This window comes from Equus asinus, chromosome 25 (genome assembly GCF_041296235.1).
Source record: "Equus asinus isolate D_3611 breed Donkey chromosome 25, EquAss-T2T_v2, whole genome shotgun sequence".
Taxonomy (NCBI): Eukaryota; Metazoa; Chordata; class Mammalia; order Perissodactyla; family Equidae; genus Equus; species Equus asinus.
This window is the reverse complement of record NC_091814.1, coordinates 28,268,894-28,292,416: the sequence shown is the minus strand read 5'-3', so window position 1 is coordinate 28,292,416 and position 23,523 is coordinate 28,268,894. Positions and strand designations below refer to the sequence as shown.

At 39.4% G+C, this 23,523-nt stretch overlaps 1 long non-coding RNA gene across 2 annotated transcripts; it reads right to left on the bottom strand.

The window, feature by feature from the left end:
• Positions 1–17,403: 17,403 nt before the first annotated feature.
• Positions 17,404–21,975, bottom strand: LOC123280613 (uncharacterized). Of its 2 annotated transcripts, XR_011498193.1 has the most exons (4): positions 21,353–21,853; positions 17,948–18,023; positions 17,652–17,777; positions 17,404–17,578 (listed from the first exon to the last, which is right to left on the bottom strand). It is a non-coding gene; the product is annotated as an uncharacterized lncRNA (long non-coding RNA). The 2 variants fall into 2 exon arrangements; XR_011498192.1 differs by lacking the exon at positions 17,948–18,023 and having other exon boundaries at positions 21,353–21,975.
• Positions 21,976–23,523: the final 1,548 nt, after the last annotated feature.

Sequence of the window (23,523 nt, the reverse complement as noted above, 5' to 3'; positions counted from 1 at the left end):
GAGGCCTCAGCCGAGCTGCCCCCACCTTCCCTTTCCTCCTCCCCACTCATGCTAACCTGCCCTTGATTCCCACACACGCCCCTCGAGGTCCCTCGCCCACTGAGGGGGGAGAGGTGTTCTCAAGTAAGCCAGGGGGCAGCTACCGTTTTCCTAGGAGGAAATTTTAGGATTTTTCTACTTCTGAAGGATGGTGCTTGTTCCATAGTTGTGAGCTAGTCATAGCTAATAAATGAAATTTCCTTCTGAAAGTGACACTTCAGTCATGGCCCTCATAACTGATGTGATTTATGCAGTTACGAAAGAGGACTCATTCTGATGGAAACTTTGAAAATAATCATTTGCCATGATAAGCAAAGGGACTCAACAAAGGCACTTTGTGTGTCTAACCAGCCTCCAGGGTATCTAATTTTACTAAGTGTTCAATTATTTTATTGAGTTCACAATGGTTTATAACATTGTGTGATTCCGAGCGTCCGTTACTATGTATCAGTTTCTGTACACGCTTCATCGTGCTCACCACCACTACTCTAATTTTCATCTGTCACCGTCTACATGTTCCCTTCTACCCCTTATGTTCCCTTCCAGCCCCCTTCCCCTCTGGTCACCACTAATGTGTTCTTTTTGTCCATGTGTTTGTTGATCTTCCACAGATGAGTGAAATCATCCAATATTTGTCTTTCTCTGTGTGTCTTACTTCGCTTACCGTCATACCCTGAAGGTCCATCCATGTTGTTGCAAATGGGATGATTGTCTCTTTTATGCGGCTGAGTCGTAGTCCGTTGTATAGACACACCTCGTTGTCTTCATCCATTCATCTTTAGAAGGGTACTTGGGTCGCTTCACGTCGTCCCTCTTGTGAGTAATGCTGTAATGAGCATCAGGGTGCCTAAATCTCTTTGGAATGTTGATTTCATGTTCTTTGGATAAACACCCTGTAGTGGGAATGCTGGGTGATATGGTATTTCTATTTTTAATTTTTTGAGAAATCTTCATGCTCTTTTCCATAGTGGCTGCACCAGTTTGTAATCCCAGCAGCAGTGTATGAGGATTCCCTTTTCTCCACATCCTCTCCAACATTTATTGTTTCTTGTCTTGGTGATTATAGCCTTTTGGACCAGGGTACGGTGATATCTGATTGTAGTTTGATTTGCATTTCTGTCCTAATTAGTGATGTTGAACATCTTTTCCTGTCTGTTGGTCATCTGTGTATCTTCCTTGAAAAATGTTCAAATCCTCTGCCCAATTTTTGGAAAGGTTTCATGTTGTGTTTTTGAGGGCTTGTACGTATTCTTGATATATTTTGGAGACTAAACTTTTGTCAGATATATGATTTGCAAATGTTTTCTCCCAGTTGTCAGGTCATCTTTTCATTTTGCTCGTGGTTTCCTTTGCCTTGCAGAGATTTTAATCTGATGTAGTTCCGTTTGTTAATTTTTCCCTTTGTTTTTCTTGCTTGAGTAGACGTGGTATTCCAAAAGATGCTGTGAAGACCAGTGTCAAAGAGTCTACTGCGTATATTTTCTTCTTGCAGTTTTATGGTTTCATGTCTTACATTCGAGTCTTTCACTCATTTGGAGTTAATTGTTTTTCATCTTATTCCTAGGTATTTTATTCTTTAATTTCAATTGTATTCTTAATTTCTCTTTCTGCTACTTCATTGATAGTATATAGAAATGCAACTGATTTTTGTATGCTGATTTTGTTTCCTGCCACTTTACCATATACATTTATTATTTCTAAATCTTTTTTGGTGGATTCTTATTGTTTTCTATAAGTGAAATCATGTCATCTGCAAATAGTGACAGTTTCACTTCTTCCTTTCCAACTTCACTTCCTTCCTTCCTTTCCTTTCCGTTTCTTTCTTTTTCTTGCCTGATTGCTCTGGCTGAGACTTCCAATACCACATTAAATAAGAGTAGTGATAGTGGGCATCCTTGTCTGGTTCCTGTTCTCACAGCGATAGTTTTCAGTTTTTCTCCATTGAGAATGACATTAGCTGTGAGTTTGACATGTATGGCCTTTATTCTGATGAGTACTTTCCTTCTATCCATGTTTCGTTCAGAGTTTTTATCATCAATGTATGCTGTATCTTGTCTAATGCTTTCTCTGCATCATAGATATGATCATGTGATTTTTATCCTTCACTTTCATAATGTGATGTATCATGTTGATTAATTTGCAGATGTTGAGCCGTACTGCATCCCTGGAATAAATCCCACTTGATCGTGGGGTATGACTTTTTGAATGTATTGTTGTATTTGGTTTACTAGTATTATGTTGAGGATTTTTGCGTGGATGTTCATCAGTGATACTGGCTTTTCGTTTTCTTTCTTTTGTGTTTTCCTTGTCTGGTTTTGGTATCAGGGTAATGTTGGCGTCATAGAATGAGTTAGGAAGCTCCCCTTCCTCTTTAATTTTTCGGAAGAGTTTGAGAAGGATAGATATTAAGTCTTCTTTCAGTGTTTGGGAGAATTCACTAGGGAAGCCGTCCGGTCCTGGACTTTTCTTTTTGGGGAGGATTTTGATGACTGTTTTGATCTCCTTCCTCGTGTTGGTCTCTTCCAATCCTCTAATTTTTCTTGATTCACTTTTGGAAGGTTGTAAGATTCTAAGAATGGACCCGTTTCTTCTAGATTATCCAATTTGTTGGCATATAGCTTTTCATAGAATCCTCTCATAATCTTTTGTATTTCCGAGGTGTCCCTGGTAATTTGTCCTCTTTCCGTTCTGATTTTTTTGATTTGAGCCTTCTCTGCTTTTTTCTTGGTGAGTCTATTTAGAGGTTTGTGAATTTTGTTTATCTTTTCAAAGAACCAGCTCTGGATTTCATTGATTTTTTTCTACTGTTTTTTAGTCTATATTTCATTTATTTCTGCTCTGAATTTATTATTTCATTCCTTCTGCTGATTTTGGGCCTGGTTCTTCTTTTTCCGATTCCTTTAGGTGCTCTGTCAGATGGTGTATTTGAGATTTTTGTTGTTTGTTGAGGTAGTCTGTATTGCTATAATCTTCCCTCTTACAACTACTTTTGCTGTATCCTATACATTTTTTTTTAAGATTTTTATTCTTTTCCTTTTCCTCCCCAAAAGCCTGCCGGAACATAGTTGTATACTCTTTGTTGTGGGTCCCTCTGGTTGTGGCATGTGGGACGCTGGCTCAGCGTGGCTTGATCAGCAGTGCCATGTCCGCGCCCAGGATTCGAACCAACGAGGCACTGGGCCGCCTGCAGTGGAGCACACAAACTTAACCACTCGGCGACAGGGCCAGCCCCTGTATCCTATAAATTTTGCATGTCATGTTTTATTTTCATTTGTCTCCAGGTATTTTTTTATTTCTCCTTTGATTTTTTCATTGACCCAATCGTTGTTCAGTAGCGTTTTGTTTAGTCTCCACATATTTGTGTCTTTTCTGATTTTCTGCCTGTAGTTGATGTCTGGTTTCGTGCTGTTGTGATCAGAAAAGGTGCTTGGTATTATTTCAGTCTTCTGAACTTTGTTGAGTCTTGTTTGCAGCCTAATAAGTGATAAGTCCTGGAGAATGGTCCATGTGCATTTAAAATAATGTGTGTTCTGTGGTTTTGGATGGAATGTTCTCTGTGCATCTACTACTCCACCTGGTCTGTAGTGTTGTTGAACAGCACTGCTTCCCTGTTGTTCTTCTGTTTGGATGACCTCTCCATTGCTATAGTCATGTTGAAGCCCCCTCTTGTTTATTGTGTTGCTGCCTCTTTCTCCTTTCATTTCTGTTAATAATTGCTTTTTATGTTTAGGTACTGCTATGCTGAGTGCGTACATATTTACAAGTGTTATATCCTCTTCTTGGGTTTTTCCCTTTATCATTATGTGGTGACCTGCTTTGTCTCTTGGGACCATTTTTGTTTGAAAGACTGTTTTCTCTGATATTCGTATTGTTAGCCCCACTTTCTTTCCTTGCTGTTTGCACAGAGGATCATTTTCCATCTCTTGACTTTCGGTTTGTGAGTGTGGTTAGGTCTGAAGTGTCTCTCTTGTAGGTAGCTCATATATGGGTCTTGTTTTTTTGTCCAGTATGCCACACTCTGCCTTTTGATTGGAGCATTTAGTCCGTTGACATTGAAAGTAGCTCTTGATAAGGACGTCCTTGCCATTTTGTTACTTTTTTTCCGGTTGATTTAGTAGTTCTTCTCTGCTCCTTTCTTCTTCTTTGCTCTCTTCTCCTGTGGTTTGCTGCCTTTTTTAGTATTATGGTTGGGTTTCTGTCTCTTAATTTTCTGTGTCTGATTCTGTTGGTTCCTGGTGTGTGATGATCATGAAGTTCATAGATAACATCTTAGGCACATAGCAATCTATCAGAAGCTGATGATCTCTTTAGTTTGACCTCTTCTAAAAACTCTACTCTTTTACACTGCTCCTCAAACATTTCATGTTTTTGGTGTCATATCTAACCTCTTCTTTTGTGCATCTGTACCCATTACTCTTTTACCATAGCAATAGGTAATTTTCGTACTTTTGTCTTTTGCCCTTCTTATTATCTTCATAGGTGATTGATCTGCTACCTTGACCGTATTTTTGCCTTTACCAGTGATTTTATAGCTTTTGTTTTTTTTTGATAAATTTCTTATTCCTATCTGTGGTCTTCTCTTTCCGGGTTTAATAAGTCCCTGCATCATTTTTTGTAAGACTTGTTTCTTGGTGATAAACTCCCTTAATTTTTGCTTGTCTGGGAAACTCTCTCTCCTTTCATTCTGAACGATAACCTTACCAAGTAGAGTATTCTTCGCTGTAGGTTTTTTCCTTTCGGCACTTTAAATACAATGTACCACTCCCTTGTAGCCTGTAATATTTGTGCTTAGAAGTCAGCTCATAGCCTTATGGGATTTCCTTTGTATGTCACTTGTTACCTTTCCCTTGCAGCTTTTAGGAGTCTCTCTTCATCTTTAATTCTTCACATTTTAATTGTAATGTATCTTAGTGTGAGCCTCTTTGGTCTTCTTTTGTTTGGTGCTCTCTGTGCTTCCTGTACCTAGATGTCCATTTCCTTCCTTACATTAGGAAAGTTTTCAGCTATTATTTCTTGTAATAAATCCTCTGCCCCTTTGTCTCTCTCTTCCCCTTCTAGGACACATAAAATAGGAATGTTAGTGTGCTTGATGTTGTCCCACAGGTCCCATAGACTTTCCTCATTGTCGTTAATTCTTCTTTCTCTTATCTGTACAGCTTGGGTGATTTTGCCTATTCTTTTCTTTAAAAGTTTCATAGAATGTTCCTAGGGCAGCTGGAATTTCCCCAGGCTTAAATTTATGTAAAAGCACTCCTCTGAATTCCAATTATTAGGGCATCATTTTAAAATTTTCCTGAGAGTTAATGAGCTGGTAAAATATGTTCCCAGTTTTCAATATTCAGGCTCACAGTGATCATAGGTAGGACCACTTGCAGGTCCTACATATGTAGGCTGTGCCCAGGTGAAGAAATATTTGTGCTCTTTAAAACTGGGTTGTTGTTTACAAATATTTTGGATCAATATGTCAGACAAGGAAAGATTGAAATGAAAAACCAACAATCAGGTAAGTTTGACCATTGTCATAGTCATGGTCATGGCCTGGGAAAGTCAGACTTTGGAGATGGAACACACAGCATAAAAAAGAAGCTTATTGTATGCTCATCAGAAAAGAAAACATTAAAACTGATCAACAATATTTTGAGACAAATAGCTGCAAATTGTGAAAAACATAGCCACACTCAGATTTCTCTCATCACTGTTATTCAGCCATATGGCATGAGTTCTCATTCTGTCAACCCTGGCTCCACAATCTACATTCCTGAAGTCATCTCTTCCCAGCCCTTGGAGTCCTGGAGTCCTGAGTGTCAGGTCCCTTGGTGTCTGCTCTGATGGTCACGTCAGCTTCTTCTAAGAAGGGTATAAGCATGTGTCTCTTCCCTGTGTCGCCTTCTCAGGCTGTCCTTCTCTGGGGTTCCAGAAGCCCCAGTCTCTGGTCTGTAGCATCTAGCAATGACCTTCAGTCAAACATGAAGGAAGAAGAGAAGCCATGTGTTGATGCCAAGGCAGGTTAACTTATTAGAGTAGCTCTGTCAGAATGGAGGAGGTCGGAATCTCTATTGGGGTGAGGTAGATAAGTGCATGGGTCCCCACGATTATTCCAGGAAGACTCCACTGATAATTAAATTCAGGAGATAATGTATTAGTGTACAGTGAAAACACAGACTAATCCTTATGTAAAGTGTGTGCCACAACTGCTGCCAATTGACATGAGTGTTTTAAACTGAGAAATGAAATAATTCCAGACCCAATTGATTGGCATTCTTTGTGTTGGGCCATTCACTTGAATTCGAGTGTGCTTTTCCCCACCTTGCAGGGCTAACCAACTTACTGAAAGCTTGTTCATATTGGTTAACAAGCCCAAACACAGGCTTGTTGACCTGCCACCCTGTAGGGCCAATAAGGAGAAAAGCTGAAACACCAGGCTTGTGTCAAGGAAAGAAGTTTACTATCAAAAGGCAGCCAGATAAGGGGACTGGGCAGAGCAAAATGGTGAGGTGAGCTGACCCGGGACTCTCTCCCCTCCAAACTACAAAAAAGGACTGGAAATAAACTGAATTTCAGCTAAGAAACCTAACGCCAGGTCGTCAGAGACCTACAGTACCAAAAACATGGAGGACAGAGACCCTGCAGCAGACCTTGGAGGAGCTGGAACGGGGTATGAGAGAACTTCGCTCTCTCCCCTAGAGACTGGGATCGCTGCCGTGGGTGCGAGAAGGAGTGGGGGAGGGGCCGCGCGACTGGAGATTTTCCAGGACTCCCGCCGCTGGTACAGTGGAAACCTGCTGACGGGAGAAAGCTTCCGTGCTTGGGGACCACATAAACCCAGGGCCCCGGAGACCAGAGAACAAAACTGATCCGAATCCATATCGGCGCATGAGAAAAACAGCCCTCCCCACCAGCAAACCGCGCTGGGCCCCGCCATCCTGCCGGTAGACGGAGAGCTCAGAAGGGGCGGCTCTCAACCCCCATCTGCCGGCGACAGGCTGTAAGTGCAACTGAATTCTACCATCATGAGGAAAAAACCACTCCTCTACCCTCCAGCAATTTATAAAAGCTCCAGACAAGAAGGAAAACAGCAAAAACACTGAATTAAATCCTCAGGACTGGGAAATAAGTAAACTAAGTGAAAATGAGCTCAGAGTAGCTATAATCAAAAAACTCAATGAGGTAGAGAGAAAGATAGAGAAACAAGGCAATGGGTTCGGGAGTTACTTAACACAAGAGATTGAAATTATGAAGAATCAAACAGAGTTACTAGAGATGAAAAACACAATGGACCAGATAAAACAGAATATGGATTTCCTGAGTACCCTTATAGACACCATAGAGGAGCAAATTACCATAATCGAAGATAGACAGGCTGAATGGCTCCAGGCAGAGGAGGAAAGAGAACTAAGAATTAAAAAGAATGAGGAAAATCTCCGAGAGAAAGCGGATTCAATGAGGAGAAAGAAGTTAAGGATCATAGGAATTCCCGAGAACGTGGAAAAGGAAAATGGAGCAGAAAGTGTGCTTAATGAAATTCTAGAAGAGAACTTCCCAAATCTAGGGATTGAGGGAGAAATGTGTGTGGAGGAAGCTTTCAGATCTCCTAGATTTGTCAATGTAAAAAGACCTACTGCAAGGCATGTAGTAGTACAAATGGCTAAAAAGAAAGACAAAGAAAGAATACTCAGGGCAGCAAGACAGAAGAAAATAACCTACAAAGGAGCTCCTATCAGACTTTCAGCAGATTTCTCCACAGGAACCTTACAAGCCAGGAGAGGATGGAGTGACATATTCAAAAGTTTAAACGATAAAAATCTTCAGCCAAGGGGCTGGCCCCGTGGACGAGTGGTTGTGTTCGCGCGCTCCGCTGCAGGCAGCCCAGTGTTTCGTTGGTTTGAATCCTGGGCACGGACATGACACTGCTCATCAGACCACGCTGGGGCAGCGTCCCACATGCCACAACTAGAGGGACCCACGGCAAAGAATATACAACTATGTACCGGGGGGCTTTGGGGAGAAAAGGGAAAAAATAAAATCTTTAAACAAAAACAAACAAAAAAAATCTTCAGCCAAGAATACTCTATCCTGCAAGAATATCCTTCAGATATGAGGGAGAAATTAAATCTTTTCCAGAGAAACAAAAGTTACGGGAATCTGTAACCAAAAGTCCTCCACTACAAGAAATCCTCAAGAAGGCTCTCATACCTGAAAGAAGAAAAAAGGGAAAAAGGGGTGACAAACCACAGAGTAGGGAACCAGATAGATAGAACCAGAATAGGATAGCAAATGTTCGACTATAGCATTAGGATAAAGGGAAGGAAACTACCAAAGCAAAGACGATCTTATCACTCTAACTACAAACTCATAACACGAGTTGGAACAAGAAATGAAAATAATAATTGAGGAGGGGAAGAGCAAAGGGACTAAATCAGTCTAGGCCATGTAAGTAAGAGACCACCAGAGAATAAAATGTATTATACATGAGATTCTAAATACAAACTTCAGGGTAGCCAGTAAACTAACAAACAGAACACAGCCACAAAACACACGTAAGGAAAAATCTAAGAAACCCAGCATAAAACATTGCAGTGTTAAATGGGTAGGCTAAAGCACACAGGAAGAGAAACGCAGGAAAACCAGATAATGAGCAACAGATTGACAGCTTTAAGTCCACCTGCATCAATAATCACTCTCAATATAAAAGGATTGAACTCTCCAATAAAAAGACACAGAGTGGCAAAATGGGTGAAAGAACAAGATCCAACAATTTGTTGCCTCCAGGAAACACACCTCAGCCCCAAGGACAAACACAGGCTCAGGGTGAAGGGGTGGAGGACAGTACTTCAAGCTAATAGCAAGCAAAAAAAAGCAGGTGTTGCAATTCTTATATCACACAGAGCGGATTTCAAAATAAGACAGGTAAAGAGAGACACAGAGGGACCACATATAATGATCAAAGGGACACTTCAACAAGAAGAAATAACGCTTATAAATATCTATGCACCCAACATAGGAGCACCAAGGTTCATAACGCAACTCTTAACAGACCTAAAGGAAGATGTTAAAAACAACACAGTAATAGTGGGAGATCTCAATAGCCCACTCACATCAATGGACAGATCATCCAGACAGAAAATCACCAACGAAATAGTGGAGCTAAACAAAAAACTAAAACCTTTGGACTTAATAGTCATACATAAAGCACTTCATCCTAAAAAAGCAGAATACACATTCTTCTCCAGTGCATGTGGAACATTCTCAAGGATAGAGCATATGTTGGGAAACAAGGCAAGCCTCTACAAATAAAAAAAAAAATGAAATAATAACAAGCATCTTCTCTGATCATAATGCTATAAGGCTAGAAGTTCCTTACAAGAAAAAAGCTGAGGAAGGCACAAAGATGTGGAGACTAAACAATACACTACTGAACAAGCGATGGATCTTTGAAGAAATTAAAGAAGAAATAAAAAAATGCCTGAAGACAAATGAAAATGATAACATGCCATACCAACTCATATGGGATACAGCAAAAGCCGTGTTCAGAGGAAAATTCATCACAATAAAGGCACATCTTAACAAACAAGAAACATCCCAAAAAAGCAATCTTAAACGACACCTAACTGAACTAGAGAAAGAAGAACAAATAAAGCCCAAAGTCAGCAGAAGGAGAGAAATAATAAAAATCAGGGCAGAAATAAATACTCTTGAAACGAAAAAGGCAGTAGAAAGGATCAATGAAACAAAGAGCTGGTTCTTTGAGAAGAGAAATAAAATTGACAAACCCCTAACCAGACTTACAAAGAAAAAAAGGGAGAAAGCTCAAATAACCAAAATCAGCAATGAAAGAGGAGAAATAACAACAGACTCTGCAGAAATACAGCGGATTATAAGAGAATACTACTAAAAACTCTATGCCAACAGAATGGATAACCTAGAGGAAATGGATACGTTCTTGGACTCCTGCAATCTCCCAAAGCCCACTCAAGAAGAAGCAGACAATCTGAACAGACCAATCACAAGGAAAGAGATTGAAACAGCCATCAAAAATATCCCAAAGAATAAAAGCCCAAGACCAGATGGCTTTCCTGGGGAATTCTACCAAACTTTCAGGAGGATTTAATACCTATGCTTTTCAAGCTATTCCAAAAAATTAGGGAGGATAAAACCCTTCCTAACACATTCTAGAGGCCCACATCACACTGATACCAAAGCCTGACAAGGACACCATGAAAAAAGAGAACGACAGGCCAATATCACTGATGAACATAGATGCCAAAATTCTCAACACAATTTTGGCAAGCAGAATTCAGCAATTCATCGAAAGGATCATACATCCTGATCAGGTGGGATTCATACCAGGGACACAGGGATGGTTCAACATCCACAAATGTGTCAACGTGATACAACACATCAACAAACTGAGGAATACAAACCACATGATCATCTCAATAGATACAGAGAAAGCACTTGACAAGATCCAACAGCCATTTATGATAAAAACTCTGAACAAAATGGGCCTGGAAGGGAACTACCTCAACATAATAAAGGCCACATATGACACACCCACAGCCAACATCATACTCAGTGGGCAAAAACTGGGCACCATCCCCCTGAAAACAGGAACGAGACAAGGATGCCCTCTATCACCACTCTTCTTTAACATAGTACTGGAGGTCCTGGCCAGAGCAATCAGGCAAGAAAAAGGAATAAAAGGAATCCAAATAGGGAGGGAAGAAGTGAAACTCTCTTTGTTTGCAGATGACATGCTCTTATATCTAGGAAACCCCAAAGAATCCATAGGAAAACTCTTAGCAGTAATCAACAACTACAGCAAACTTGCAGGGTATAAAATGAATTTGCATAAATCAGTAGCATTTCTATATTCTAATTACGAACAAACAGAAAAAGAATTCAAGAACACAATCCCATTCACAATCACAACAAAAAGAATAAAATCCCTCAGGGTAAATTTAACAAAGGAAGTGAAGGACCTATGGAATGAAAATTACCAGGCCTTTATGAGAGAATTGGACGACAACATAAGGAGATGGAAAGACATTCCATGTACATGGATTGGAAGAAGAAATATAGTTAAAGTGTCCGTTCTACCTAAAGCAATCTACAGATTCAACACTAGCCCAATCAGAATCCCAATGACATTCTTTACAGAATTAGAACAAAGAATCCTCAAATTCATATGGGGCAAGAAAAGACCCCGAATTGCTAAAGCAATCCTGAGAAAAAAGAACAAAACGGGAGGCATTGCAATCCCTGACTTCAAAACATACTACAAAGCTACAGGAATCAAAACAGCATGGTACGGGTACAAAAACAGGTGCACAGATCCATGGAACAGGATTGAAAGCCCAGAAATAAAACCACACATCTATGGACAGCTTATCTTCAACAAAGGAGTAAGGGCATACAATGGAGAAAAGAACGTCTTTTCAACAAATGGTGCTGGGAAAACTGGAAAGCCATATGTAAAAGAATGAAAATCAACCATTCTTTTTCACCATTCACCAAAATAACCTCAAAATGGATCAAAGACCTAGAGGTGAGACCTGAAACCATAAGGCTTCTGGAAGAAAACGTAGGCAGTACACTCTTTAACATCAGTATTAAAAGGATGTTTTTGGACACCAGGTCTTCTCAGACAAGGGAAACAATAGAAAGAATAAACAAATGGGACTTCAGCAGACTAAAGAGCTTCTTCAAGGCAAATGAAAACAAGATTGAAATGAAAGAACAACCCACTAACTGGGAAAAAATATTTGCAAGTCTGACAAATGCTTAACATCCATAATATATAAAGAACTCTCACAACTCAACAACAAAAAATCAAACAACCCGATCAAAAAATGGGCAGGAGACTTGAACAGACATTTCTCTAAAGAAGACATACAGATGGCCAATAGACACATGAAAAGATGCTCATCATCACAAATCATCAGGGAAATGCAAATCAAAACTACACTGAGATATCATCTTACACCTGTTAGAATGGCAAAAATAAGCGAAACAAAAAGTGAGAAATGTTGGAGAGGTGTGGAGAAAAAGGAGCCCTCATACACTGCTCGTGGGAATGCAAACTGCTGCAACCACTATGGAAACAGTTTGGAGATTTCTCAAAAAATTCAAAATAGAAATACCTTATGACCCAGGCATCCCACTACTGGGTATCTATCCAAAAAACTTGAAATCAGCAGTTCTGAAAGTCCCATGCACCCCTGTGTTCATTGCAGCATTATTTACAATAGCCAAGACGTGGAAGCAACCTAAGTGCCCATCAACTGATGATTGGATAAAGGAGATATGGTATATATATATTCAATGGAATACTGCTCAGCCATGAAAAAGGGTAAAATCATCCCATTCACCACAACATGGACGGACCTCGAGGGTACTATGTTACGTAAAATAAGCCAGATAGAGAAAGACAATCTCCGTATGACTCCACTCATATGTGGAAGTTAAACATGTAGACAAAGAGAACAGATTAGTGTTTACCAGGGGAAAGGGGTTTGGGTGGGTGGGCACAAAGGGTGAAGGGGTGCACCTACAACATGGCTAACAAAGAATAGTGTACAACTGAAATTTCACAAATTGTGAACTGTCATAATCTTAATGAAATGTAAATAAAACAAAACAACAACAACAACAACAAAAACCCAAAAGTACTCATTTATTGGAGAGAGAGGAAATAGCAAATTAATTTGAAGAATTTCTGAAAAAAGAGTTCAGCACTACCTATCAGACGTTATTGGCTCTAATTAAAGTTATAATCAGAAGAAAATGTAAAGCTTTATGTTTTTATATTAGTAAAAAGCGAAGGGTGAAAATGATTAAATTACCAAAACAAATCCTAAAAAAAAAAGAAAGGGGGCCGGCCTGGTGTAGTGATTAAGTTCATGCACTCTACATCAGGGCCCAGCGTTCACAGGTTTGCATCCTGGCCGCAGACCTAGCACCACTTGGCAATCCATGCTGGAGTGGCATCCTACAAATGAAACAGAGGAAGATTGGCACAGAGGTGAACTCAGGGCCAATCTTCCTCACCATAAGAAAACTAAACAAAAGCCAGAAACAGTTGATATCCTACTGCTTTGTGCCTGCTTGCTAAATGTGATTTCAAATAAAAAGTAAATTAAAAAATTTTTAAAAACATAAAAGAAAGAAAGCATCAACATAATAAATTACAACTGGTAAGAATTATTGAAACAAAAATATTAAAAATTAAATCACTATTTTGTCTGACTCTACACAAATAACTTTGTAACCCTAAATGAAACAGACAGCATTCTAGGAAAATACAATTCACCGATATCTATCCCAGTAGAGATAGAAAGGTTCACTTTCTAGAGAAGAAAAAAGTTATTAAAGATTTCCACCCCAAATTTCGTAGACCAGATAACAACAATCATATGATAGTATTCATGAATAATGCAAAAGAATTCATGATAAAGTAAAGAAAGAATAAAAGAATTTAGAAAATTGGCAGAATATAAAATTAACATACAGAAAGCAATAGCTTCTACACATACAAACAATATCCAGTTAGAAGACATAATGAGAGAGAAACTTCATTTACAATATCAGCCATAAAGTAAAATATTTAGAACAAATATTTAAAAATCTACAAATGCTATGAGAAAAGGTTTAAAACATTCTGGAAAGACACCGATGGAAGGATGTTCCCTGTTACTGTTTGGAAGAGTCACGATCACAAAAGTCAATTCTCCTAATCTTGCACGGTAATTTTCTATATGAATCTTAAAGTCAACTTGTCTACCTCTGGGGAAAAACAAGATTAATTATGAATTATACTGTGTGTGTCTGTCTGCTTTCACTAACCACTGGTTTTCCGAAATTCGTGTAAATCGGTGGTATAGTTGCCCTTTATTTATTTTTATTGCCGTGTAACCTTGGATTGTGTGAACTGCCTACAATATGTTCTCCAGTCTATTGTTGAGGACAGTTTGCATGGCTTCTGATGTGAGATTATTTTACATAATTTTGCCAGGGAATGTTATTGTACATTTATTTTGATGGACCTATGTATAAATTTTTCTCGGGCTCTATCTATGCATAGAATTTCTGGTTATAGGGTATGCATATATTTAGTGTTTAGGAAATCATGGTAAAGAATTTTCCAAAGTGGTTATATAAATTTACACTTTCTGCCCACAGTGTATGAGAGTTCTGATCCTTTCATCCTTACCAACTATTGGCAATTTACCTTTTTCTTTTAGTCCTTCTGGTAAATATGTAGTGAAATCACATTGAGGTTTTAATTTGCATTTCTTTAATGACTACAGAAGTTATTGGCCCTTTGAAAACCTTTGAGTCTGCTCAAGTCAGTAGACCATTTTTCTATTGGATTGTCTGTCTTTTTCTCAATCACTTGAACAATACTCTGAATTCTGAGACTTTGTGAAATACAAGGATTGCATATATCTTCTCTCACCCTGTGGATGTCCTTTTCCTGTGTTAATGGTGCCTTTTGATGACCAGAAATTCTTAATCTAACCTAGTCCAATTTTTCAAGTCATTCCTTTATGATTAGCAGCTTCTTGTAGTGTTCAAGCTATCTTTGCCTCCTCCAAGTCATGAAGATGTTCTCCCTTGTTGGCTTCAAGGGATTTATTGTTTTACCTTTCACTTTGAGATCCGAAATCCAACTGTAATTATTTTTGTGTAGGTGTGAAGCAGGGTTCTAGATTCATTTTTATTTTAATTCTGAATCGTCAGTTTTCATAGAACCCGTTGGTTCATTTTTACATTCGAAACATTAATAAATGCATTCTATTTGGGGGAATGTTGTAAAAGAAAAGGTACTAAATTTTCCCAATATTTAATTAATTATTATATTCTAATAATGATTATTTATCTTTGTCTCACTAATTTAAAGTACCATCTTTGAATATATATATACATCACATATATTTTGGAGATAACATTTTTTGGGGAACAGATATTTTTATCTCACTTGTTCCTGGTTACCTCAGGAGCCACCATTCACTGAGTCACTAGTATTCCAGGCCCTATGGGGTCATTAATTGAAGAAGACCCAAAGGAATGCCCTGAAACAAAGAGAATCCATTTTGAGCTTGAAGATTTCCAAACAGATTTCTTAGAACTCCTAGCAGGATCTCAAAAGGCAAGCCTTTGTATTTGCACAAAAAAAAAATCTGTTTGTTTTCAACCTTGTAAATCCTCAGTAATAAAGTAGATACCATAAATGAGAGACAAGAAAGAAAATAGATGAAAAACCAGATTCTCCCTACTCAAGGCCTACATGAAGTTTTACCCTTCTGGGAAGTGAGGATTTTGTGGAAGAGGCAAAAAAAATTAGATGGGAATACGGGTTTCCTCCAGCTTACCAAGGTTTGACCAAGTCTGGGGATGATAAAATATCCTGTATATTTGGTAAGACCATAGTAAAGGAGATTAGGGCCTTACCTCTGGACCTCTGGAGCTAGCAGCCTTACAGTTGTGCACCATAATTCAAGGTGTAGAGTCGGTAAGTAGAAGCGAGAGACTCACATGTTTAGCCATAGGAGGACCCAAGAAAGCCACCAGCATTCCCATCCCCTATTTTTCACAGACGTTGGAGTATCAAGGGAGAACGTGGCATGTAAGGATCTGAGAGGGGGCTGATGATCCCAAAGGAGCCTTGCATTTAGAACAAAGAACAACCCGAGAAGAACTTATGGCTGGATGATGGGTACTCAACAGACACAGTAGGAAAAGAGGATAAACACTAGGAGGGGACTTTGTATTCATTTGAGTGTATTCCAGTGGAAGAAAGAAAATGTCTAGAAACAACATATTCCCTTCCCTCTTGTTACGGAATTGTGTCCCCCTCAAAATTCATATGACAAGGTCCTAACTCCTAGTACCTCAGCCTGTGACTGTGTTTGAAGACAGTGCCTTTGAAGAAGTAACTGAGGTGAAAGGAGGTCATGTTGTTACCAAACATGAAGTGAGTTCCCTCACCCGTTGCACAGCAAGCCAATCTCTGACACCGGGGGTGGTGGAAGAAAGTAGGAACTTTACTTTTGCACAGCGCTGAGCAAGGAGAGAGGGTAGCTAACGCTGAAATCCCAAACTCCCCGAAAAGCTAAAAGGAAGGGTTTCTATTTGGGGTTTCAGGTAGGGGAGGGGGAGCATATGGCCTTGCTGGTCGGAGCTTCCCCACCAGCCCGTATCTCTTTGCGGGAGGAGATAGTCCAGGTGCTTGTCCTTGACGGTGTCTGTCTCCATGGAGGATAGTGGATTCTGGAGCCAGGAAGCCAGAGAGTAAGCAGGGAATGAGTGTTTTGGTTTTAACCCCATACATGCTGAGTTTAATGTGGGGAAACTGATATCAGGGTCGATATCAACTCCCCCCTATTTTATGTCCTCCCTCAATCTTGAGGGATTTGGGGCGGCGACGGATCTAGCTACTTCCTGCTGAAATGGGGCATAGGTCATTTCATCTCATTGAACCAGTCTTTTAATAAGGCGGTGATGCTGGTGGGCTCCTGAAGGTGGGCCTGTATCATGTAAGTTAGTAACCAGGTATTTAATACGAAGTTTTTCTAGAGAAACAAAAAGAGAAAAACAAGGTTAATCGTTGGAGCAAATTATAAAGCAGTTTCTGAGCCCAGGGGGCAGCCAATCAAGAGTCCTGGAAGTCAGGGTCGAAGCATCTTCTGCAGTTTGAAATGTCTCTCATGGTGTCATCGGGCACTCAGGTAGCTTTTTGAGTGGCTTACACAGCAGCAGACATGAATCTCTCTGAAGTTTCTATTAGGTCCTCCAGCTTCAGTTTGTAAGGCTTTAGAAAAAGGGCACATTTAGTTTTCAATGACTCTAAATGAAAATAATGGGGGAAAAAACCCTGAAAATCTCAGTTTGGAGGCTTTTAGCCAGATATTTCAGGAGGTGAAGAATTCAAGATCCAGTCCAGTTAACAGAAGTAAAATAAAAATTTCAAAGACAATTGAAAAAACTAAAGTCTAATATCTATAAACATGTATTATAGTGTCCATTGAAACATAATCTTCCTCCCTAAAATCACCCTCAATTTCACTCTGGTTTGCAAAATGTATAGTTTTAATAAATTTGGCATAATTATTTAACTATTTAATAAGCATAGCAAGAATAGTAATTTATCATATAGGCTCTTTTAAATCTGCTTTGCTGGAACCTTATATGGAATCTCAGGTTGATCTTTAAAGGCCTCTCAAGGAAAGCCAAGCAAAGGACCTGTATCACATTCTGCCTGCAGTACCTGCAGATTTGGGTGAATCTCTCTCTTCGTGAGGTTCCCCAAAATATTGAGGTTCCTGGTACCTGCCAGAGGGAGTGACATTCTTTGCTCAACCTTACCAGGTTACAGAACCCATAAGCACAGTACCAGGCCAATATTTCCAAGTGGCTTTATTCCAGAATGTCAACCTTCATTCCTCAAAAGCTGTCTTGTTATACTCAAGCCCATCTGTTTTTTCAAACATGATGTTCCAGTCAAAGCCTTGGTAATATAACCACTGTTTCCAATTGTGTCCTGTTGAAAGAAGAACAGATTCTTATTGCACTTATGCAAACAACTATATTGCCATAAGAATAAGAATACTTACTTATCAGAAGTTTTTGCGTTTTGGGGGGCTCAGATAGGGAGGAAAAGACAAATGTTTCAATTTTGTTTATAAATTGTTGCAAGTCATAGTTCTTTCAGAGAATAGAGAAAAAAAGTTTTCTTCACTCTGAAAAAAGCAAAACATCAAAAATCAGCAATATCTCAATCAAAAAGTCATTAAAGTTATAATCATCCCTATCAGTTTATTCTGTCCTGTGTAATCAGTTCTTGATCTTAATCTTCTGTCAGCAGTTTGTGAGGTCATCAGTTTCTCTGTTGGAGTTCTGTAATTCTTACCCAGTTTAGTTTTACAATCTGAACGTTTACTGGAAACCTGTATTCCAGAGTGTCAGAGTCCTTTCCATGAATTTCTCTGCAGATGAAACATATTTGCCAAAACATCAAAGTAAAATAGCCACTGTTCACAAATAACAAAACGTACAAAAATGGTAATTGACAAAGGCATTTGACCATGTCTGTGATATACAACATTTTGAGATAATAACCAGGATTATAGCTGGCAATCAGAACAGCTCAGATAATTTTTTAAATATATGTATCAATAACACTCATTTACATAATACCATTTAAGAAAGCTTATCATTACTTATTTGACAACGTTTCTCATGTAATTTAACAAAAAAAATAAGGCTTATTAGTTTAGCATTATTTTTCTTATAGGAAGAGAGCTTTCTCTGAGAAGTCCCAGGGGCCCTCTGAAAATCCCCAAAGAAACTCTCTCTCCTCTTCCAGGTAAAAAGAAAGCTTTTATTCAAGACTTGAATATTTGTGTGTGTGGGGAAGCTTGTCAGAAATACTAAAAGCTTTAAAACATTTGTTTAGATAGGAGACAAAGTTCACTGCGAAACCATGTTCAGGTATCTATTCAAAGTGACAATAGAAACAGTCAAGGGGAAACAGTTAAAATAGTCAACAAAAAACAGCCTTTTTATAATCTTTTTATAAAGATCAGATTAAAAATTTAGGAAAATTATCCTTTTAAGAAAGAGGAAACCAAGTTTTAATTTTGTATCAGTTTACTTTTTTTTTTTTTTTAAAGCTTTTATTTTTTCCTTTTTCTCCCCAAAGCTCCCCCGGTACATAGTTGTATATTCTTCGTTGTGGGTCCTTCTAGTTGTGGCATGTGGGACGCTGCCTCAGCGTGGTCTGATGAGCAGTGCCATGTCCGCGCCCAGGATTTGAACTAACGAAACACTGGGCCGCCTGCAGCGGAGCGCGCGAACTTAACCACTCGGCCACGGGGCCAGCCCCTGTGTCAGTTTACTTTTGACATATAAGTTTATTTACTTAATTGGATTTACTTTACTCCTGGCCAACTTGACCAGACATAAACCTCTTTAGGGCTTTCCTTTTACAAACCTTTGGTTACTTTTTTACCTTCAGAATTTGTCCCAGCACTTTAGGACAAATTTATCTTTCTCAACTCAAGAAACAAAAATATTCCCATTCTTTGTATCTTTTTACTGAAAACATATATTTTACTTTCCTTGTATACAGACCTTTTAGAAATATATGTTTCCTCATGGAAAATTTTTCAGCACAAATAAAGCATGTTTATCAATAAACCTAAGCATTTTTTAGTCTCTTTGATATAAGAAACCAAAGGCAGATAAATATATGCTTAGTAGTTAACCTTTAATATTTTATCTTACTTGGAAATGACCTAGATACCCAACAAACCGTTATTATTTAATTTAACTTAGTAAAACTATAAAATTTAAGTTTCCAAAAAGATTTTGGAAGCTGTTTTTTAAGTATACAGACTATAAAACATAATTATTGTACTTAAAACTCTTACCCAGTTTTAACAATTACTCTTAAAAACTTCATGTGACATTACAGCAGTGAAGTATTATCCTCAGTTGTTTAAATACATATATCATAATTATTATACATATAATTATATGTATATTTATTTAGTTTACTTGTTCTTAACAATTATATTTAGATCGTCTACAAAAACTCCATGAGACATTAAGCAAAATTAGCTATTATACTGAGTTGTGAGTTTTGCTGATAAATTTTGTGACAGAGATGACATGAGCTCATTTGACCAGTAAACCCAGGCTGTATGTCTGCATTATAGCCAATGCTGATAACTTTGAGGACATGTTCATTTTAAATGAAACCAGCAAACTTAAACAGGCTTTTATTCATCAAAGATCATTTTATATCATGTTAAATAACCTTGTCTCTTAGAAGTTTTTGCATATTCATTAAAGACTGCGTTCCATTAGGAGAGATTTTGAACCCTCTTCTGAAACGGGTTTTCAGAATGGCCATTACAATTCTAAATTATCTCAGAAGTTTACTTATTTTTACTCGTTCAATTTTAGATCATAAATTTTGGGGGAGTTGAAGCGAAGCTCAGCTTGCTGGGAAGCTCAGCAAGAGAGTAGAAAAAAGCAGCAGATTTGAGGTGGCTGCTGGCATGTTTAATTATTTAATTATTTTCTCTTAAAGAGGAAGTAAAGTATTTCTAATATTATTTAGAAGCCTCAAAAGATTAAAACAGCCTCCCCATTGTTGCAGCTAGCTTTTCCAATTGCATACACCAGTTTGTGTGAACTGAAATTGGCCTGTTTAAGTATATCAATTTTTACAAAACTTTATCTTACTTTTACTAACCCTTATACTTTTAATTATAACTTACATTAGAATTCTATTAACAGGTTTTGGTATTACAATATTGTTCAGCAGAAGCATTCCTAGTTAGACATAACATTTGTTCCCAAAGAAAACATCCAGGCGAAGTTGACATAACCTCGCATATAACATTAGCTTAAACACTTTAATCTTTATAGTCTTATTAATCTCAGTAGCCTAACTGTTGCCCCAAACAATTGTTGGTCAGGTTTCTCACTTTGATTTCTGCCTCCTGACCTTTTAAATTTTTCAAACTGGGGTAAATAGAACAGGTTTGTCTGATGTCCTTTAATGTTGGGGAGCCAATAGGGCGGTCCCTTTAGCCCATCCAACCTTAGGCAGTGTTTCATTAAAACCTTTGTTTTAACTTCATCCATATCTGTTCCATGTATCCCATTGGGGCGAGTCCTGTGACTCTTCCATTTCTGATTTCTCTTTGTTAACTTAACATTTTCATTAGCATCTGTAAGACTACGAGAAGCTGAGACCCCAAGTTGGATTAAGTTCTTAAGACTAGTCATTATAGTTTCCTCTTAATTTGGGCTTTTCATAGGTGCCAATAAAACAGTTGTTTATCATAAGAGCTCTCTAAAAGTTTCCCAACTTGACGATCCATCGTTTGGCCATTTTTTTTTCTGTCCGGAGTCTAAAGAATATTGTGGCCACATGGTGTTACAAAAGAAAATCATCCCTCTTTAGACATTGGCTTATAGCTCTAGGTCGACCACCAGCCAAAGTTTTTCCCAAAGGGGCTCTTAGGTGGGATAAATGCAGCATCTCCCATGTTGACACCTTTAAAAGGACAGACAAACGGACAGATAACAACAAATACCAAACAAGCGCACATTCCCAAAAACCCTCGGCCACAAACGGAAGCCAAAACAAAGACCAAAACCAAAAACCAAAGCGCCTCCAGTCCCAGCTTAGTCCGTGTCCTACACTCGGTGGGTGCCCAACAAATGAAGATGCGCCATGCAGATCTTCCCAAGTGAGCAAGGACAAGGGACCTCGGTTGTGCACACCCGGGGCACTTACCAAAATTTGGCCGGGGCATCGCGGCGACTTCAAAACAAATGGAGCCCAGAGGGCTGCCAGGGTACCCATTATTTCCAGCCGGTCCTGTTGGAGAAGGTTAACACAAAGACAAAAACAAAAACTACCAGCTACTTACAAGAGACGTCTTCCTATGTCCTAAACCTGGTTTCTTCCACCACCAAAGCAAAAGCGCCATGGGCCAACGTCTGGCTAGCAGCCAGTCACTAGGGGCTGTCCCTGAGACAAGGGGCTCAGGCAGCTGCAGGACAGCTTCCAAGAGAGGCCTTTAGCCAGAGGCCGGTGTGCCACAGGCGAGACGTCCACCTGGGACATTGTCCCATCTGGGGTGCCAAATTGTTACTGAACCTGAAGTGAGTTCCCTCACCCGTTGCGCAGCAAGCCAATCTCTGACACCGGGGGTGGTGGAAGAAAGTAGGAACTTTATTTTTGCACAGCGCTGAGCAAGGAGAGAGGGCAGCTAACGCTGAAATCCCAAACTCCCCAAAAAGCTAAAAGGAAGGGTTTCTATTTGGGGTTTTAGGTAGGGGAGGGGGAGCATATGGCCTTGCTGGTCGGAGCTTTCCCAACCAGCCTGTCTTCGGCCTTGAGACATTTACAGAGAGGAGGAAGCCTGTGACCTTGCTGGTCAGCAGCTTTCCCACCAGTCTGTATCTCTTTGTGGGAGGAGATAGTCCAGGTGCTTGTCCTTGACGGTGTCCGTCTCCATGGAGGATAGTGGATTCTGGAGCCAGGAAGCCAGAGAGTAAGCAGGGAATGAGTGTTTTGGTTTTAACGCCATATATGCTGGGTTTAACGTGGGGAAACTGATGTCAGGGTCGATATCAATGTGGGTGGGTCCTAATCCAATATAACGGATGCCTTATGAGAAGAGGAGATCGGGACACACACACAGAAGAAAGACCGTGTGAAGACACTGCAGGAGGACGGCCGTCTCTGAGCCAAGAAGTCGAGGAGAGAGAACTTAGAAGAAGCCAAGGCTGCCAACACACTGATCTCAAACTTCTAACCTCCAGAACGATGAGAAAATGACTCTCCGCTGTCTAAGCCACCCAGCCTGTGCTGCTTGTTGTGGTGGCCCGAGCAAATGAGTAGGCCTCTTTCCAACTCTTGGATTTAGTTATCCACCCTTAGAATTTAAATACTATGATTGAGAGAAAGTAAAGAATTGAAGAACTCTGGCTTTGAATGTTATTAAATTTGAAATGACTGAGAAATCACTACTTGGCCAAGTTTACCTGAGAACAATTAAGCTAAATTTTCTGCTTTCAGTTAGAAGTGAGGGCTTGTGTTGCTTATTTGCCGATCTCTGAACCCAACATCTCCCCTTTAATACTTTATCAGAGCGTAGGAATCTGAAAATTACGTTTTGTGCTACTTTGCCATCTGGCCCTTGGTAAGATTCAGTCAGGAGAAGAAATTTTCAGGAGATCAGTAGGCAAGAGAAACGGAAATGCTTTATGCTTCTGGCTCTCAGAATGAGGCAGGTCCTGGCAGTTTCTGGCAGCTGCAGGTTGAGAAATAACGGGGTCAAGCTGTTTCTACCTCCAGCACTGCAGAGATAACACCTTTCAGAAGCCCAGGCCTGGTCAAAGCAGCTCATCTCAGCAGATCCGTTATGTACCGGAACACCACACCCAACAGTGCAGCAGCTGGTGGATTCAGAGACTTTCAGCCTTGGGGCATTAGTAGCGTCTGATCTCTGAGTATCATTCTTCCTTTCCTTTCACTCTTGCAGATCCCGCCCCCTTGCTCCTTCCAATATCTTTTCATCCAATTCCCTATATTAAATCCTTTGGTTTGACACACTCGGGCTGGTTTCTGTGATCAGGACTGCCTCACAAAGGCCTTGAGACAGACTTGAACTTGGGTAACGAAAATAAGGTGACGTATACAAGCATGTTTATGCAGCACTGTTAGTAATAGCAAAACACTGGAAACAACCAGCCATCAATCTGATGATGGATAACTCATGATATATTTGCACAATCATATAATTAAAAGTAATGAAAGTAGACAAACAATAGCACACACACTAGGGAAGATGAATCGTAGTGCTGAGTAAAGAAAGTCACAGAAAATTACCGTTTTTATGAAGCTGATACTACTTATAAAAAGCTAATAACACATCATGCAATATATTGTTTAGAGCC